This window comes from Esox lucius, chromosome 4 (genome assembly GCF_011004845.1).
Source record: "Esox lucius isolate fEsoLuc1 chromosome 4, fEsoLuc1.pri, whole genome shotgun sequence".
Taxonomy (NCBI): Eukaryota; Metazoa; Chordata; class Actinopteri; order Esociformes; family Esocidae; genus Esox; species Esox lucius.
Genome location: NC_047572.1, coordinates 13,090,242 through 13,094,149, shown reverse-complemented (window position 1 = coordinate 13,094,149; position 3,908 = coordinate 13,090,242). Strand labels below are relative to the sequence as shown.

At 42.0% G+C, this 3,908-nt stretch overlaps 1 long non-coding RNA gene across 1 annotated transcript; it reads left to right on the top strand.

Moving 5' to 3' along the window:
• Nucleotides 1-2,972: 2,972 nt before the first annotated feature.
• Nucleotides 2,973-3,700, top strand: LOC114839089. The gene is made up of 4 exons (XR_003781730.2): nt 2,973-3,006; nt 3,134-3,229; nt 3,405-3,459; nt 3,650-3,700. It is a non-coding gene; the product is annotated as an uncharacterized LOC114839089 (long non-coding RNA).
• The last annotated feature ends 208 nt before the right edge of the window (nt 3,701-3,908 follow it).

The following is a 3,908-nucleotide window of genomic DNA, read 5'->3' as shown; positions in this document are numbered from 1 at the left end:
AAGACATTCACCTTTTTCTACTTCAACCACTGTGTGGTCAGGTTTGCTGTGTGCTTTGGGTCATTGTCATGTTGGAAGGTAAATCTTCTTTCCATTGACAACTTTCTGGCAGAGAACAGCATATTTTCCTCAAGAATTTGACAGTATTTTGTCCCATCCATTTTTCCTTCTATCCTGACAAGTGCTCCAGTCCCTGCTGCAGAGAAACAACCCCATAACATGATGTTACCACCTCCATGCTTTACTGTAGGAATGGTGTTATTTGGATGGTGAGCTGTATTGGATTTTCGCCAGACATATCGTTCGGTGTTGAGGCCAAATAATTCAATTTTAGTCTCATCTGACCATAACACCTTTTTCCAAGTGGCCTTGGCAAAGCTCAGTCGTGACTGCATGTGGCCTTTCTTGAGGAGTGGCTTTTTTCTTGCAACCCTCCCATACAAGCCACATTTGTGGAGAATTTGTGATATTGTTGTCACATGCACACAATGACCACTCTTTGTTATGAATTCCTGCAACTGCTTCAGAGTTGCTGTAGGCCTCTTGGTAGCCTCTCTGACCAGTTTCTTCCTGGCTCTTTCATCCAGTTTGGAGCGACATCCTGACCCAGGGAGGGTCTGTGTTGTACCAAATACCTTCCACTTCTTAAGAATAGACTTCACTGTGCTTCTAGGCACTGATAAAGCCTTTTACAATTTTTTGTATCCATTTCCTGACTTGTGCCTGTCCACAACTTTATCCCGGAGATCTTTTCACAATGCCTTGCCACCCATAGTGGATTGTTTTCTTCAGTTGCACTACCAAGGATCGAAATGCTTCAGGAAAAGCTTGTTTCATGCTGAGCTAATCAAAATGACCATATCAGAGTTGAAAGTCAATTGGCTTTGTGTACTATTGAGAAGGTGATTAACTACACCTGGTTGGGTTTACAAGTCATGTTTAGGAGGGGGGTGATTATTTTTCCAACTCAGTGATTCTGTTATATAATTTGTAATTTTTGTTGATATTATATCTTTCACTAGGATGTTATAAGTTGTAAATACAGCTGAATAAAACACTTTTTTTTGTCTGTTTTCATTTCCGTTTTCATTATTTTAAAGGGGGTGATTCTTTTCTATATCCACTGTATGCCTTTTACTGAGCAGTGGCTTTCATCTAGCCACTCTACCATAAAGGCCTGATATACAAAATGCTGCAAAGAACTGGCAGGTTCTCCCATTTCTTTAGAGCAAATCTGAAGCTGTGTTAATTAGAGTAGCCATTGGGTTCTTAGTAATCTCCCTGTCCAAGGAACTTTTTGCCCAGTTGCTTAGTTGGACCGGACAGCGGGCTTTAGGAAGGGTCTTGGTGGTTTTAATATTCTTCCAGGTCTACAGAGTGTTCCTTGGACTTCATGGCTTGGAATTCAGTAGGGATCACTACTGCATACCTTGCTCATTGCCTGTGGGGATTGCTATTAATAATATTAGTGTGATGATGTTATTCTTGGTAGTATCGTATACACAATCATGTGACGGCAGTGCGTTACCCCAGAGGAGCAGAACACCAAGACATAAAGTATTGTTGTGCATGTCTCCGATAAATAGTCTGATAAATAGTTAAACTAACACATGGTGTTTTCTGTCTGAATTGTAATCGTGTCAAAACAATTTAATTTGCCATAGGTGGACACTCTTCAAGTTCTATAATCTCAAGGATAATAAAAGGTCAATGACTGCATACAAATGTAATTTGCAGTATCATGACAAAGGGTAGGAAAACGTATGCTGAAGAGCGACGGACTCCATCCTAGTAGCCTCACCATGAGATAGGGTGCAGGTCAGGCCACAGGCAGTTAGCCAGCCTGGTAGCATAGTGGAGTCTGTCAATAGCATAGCCAGAGTAGTTAGTTTTACCTATTGCCACTGTGACTCGTTCCAGGCTGCGAAAAGTGAAACAAGGTAGTGCTAACGATAGCAACCTTATTAAGATAGAGCCTTCCTCCACCTCGGGTCACAAATAAAAATGACTGTATCACCTCACATCTCAAAATGGAACTCCTAAATGTTAGATCCCTTGCTCCAAAGGCAGTTGCAGTAAATTAATGAATCTCTGATGGCTAAAGCCTAATTAATTTACTGCCCTAAATGGATGCTGGCTATACTAGTGATCATATCCCCTGTGCTTCCCAAAAAAGAGGGGGTGTTACTAATATTTATGACAGTAAATATAAATGTACTCTTAAACACCACTGGTTTTCATTCTTTTGTTTTACTCATGAAAGTTGAGAGGAAATGGGCATGAGAAACTTAACGCAGATGTGCTGACTAACTCTGAACAAAGGACAATACATAGGACTTGATACCTGCGTGAAGTTGAGGTTGTTGGAATCCTCATTGCAAACAATATTTTCAAAAGTTACACTATCACAGTAAGCACAACATAAGCATTGACAAAAAGCATCAAATGCACATGTGTTCAGCACAGAGATTCTTGATTTCCTGAGTTTAACAGGCTGTTGATTGTTTAAATTTTTCAACTGGTCCACTTTGAGTCTTTTCCCTCTCACAGATGGATCTGCATGGAGCCATTCAGGACAAGGAGAGAGGTATGAACTCCTCTTCCTCTTTTTGGGTGGAACTGCTAAGCCTCTCCAGTTTTCAACAGCTTCTTCATCTGTTGGATGGATGTTTGTGACAGTGTCAGACTTCCCAGAGCAGGAAGCATCCATCTCTGGCCTTCCATCAATCCTGCAGGTTGTGGTGGGTAGTGGACTGACTCCTGTGTCGATCTCTGTTGCAACAGGCTCATCCTCTTCACCTTTTTCCACACTCTTTTGTTTGGCAGAAAAAATATGCATGTTGCCTTCAATGAAGGACAGATGTCGAGCAATGAATCGATCCACTCGAATAGGTAAGTGTTCATGCTTGAAAAGGCCGCGTTTGATGTTTTTGGCTTCGACATTGGCTGAACTTGCAGTGATTTTGGAACTCTGGAAGTGAGGGATCATTACCCCTGTCCAGAGAGGTAAGTAATTTGCAAGCCAGATTATATTTGGAATAATCTCAGGGAGGAAGTGCATATTGTCATGATCACCATTAGATGTGGCAAGTGACCTGCTCTCCTCACATATATCTGTTACCCACTGCTGCAGGTCTGTCTGTGTTTGGTCACATGGATCCACTTCTTCCAGGTCCGCACCCTCTACATCTGGAATGATGACACACTCTTCTGCAATTCTGGCTTTTAGGTATTTCTTGCACCTTTCTGAAATGAGGGGGGCTCCAGAGCTGTCACTGCTAAGAGCCACAATAGTAATGCATCTTAGTAGCTCTCTTGCATCGTCCATGGATTGTGACATGAGAAGCTGAGCTATTGACCTAACAAAAAAATCTTTAATGCGATGTGTTTTTTTTTTCAAGCAGTCCCACCGGCAGATCATCTTGATGCAGTGAGCAACATCAACCCGCACGAAACAAGGTGGGACTTTTGCTGACTGTCTACAGAGTAAGACACCACAACATTCATTGATGTAGGTCTTAAGATCAGGATGAGAAGTAAAAGCCTTGACCAAAGCTCAGAGCAAAGCCAGAGAAAAGTCACTCACACCTGCGCGTATCCATTCTGTCAGCCAATGTGTTATGGCATTAACATCATGTCTCTCTGACAGCATTTGCACCACTGGGACACTTGAGCTCTCACCCCCTGCCACAACACCCTGACAAAGGAATATATAGCCAGACTTGCCATTTGGTCTGTAGTTTCCTCACCACTGAACCAGTTGCATCAAAACTCACAGTGGGGTTAGTAGATGTCTTTAATAATGTCTTGTACATATACATTTGTGTTTGGCTCCAATAGTGACAAAAAAACTTGTCTAGTCCAATGTCTTTAATGCTACCACTGTGAGGGGCACTGTATTTCAGCAT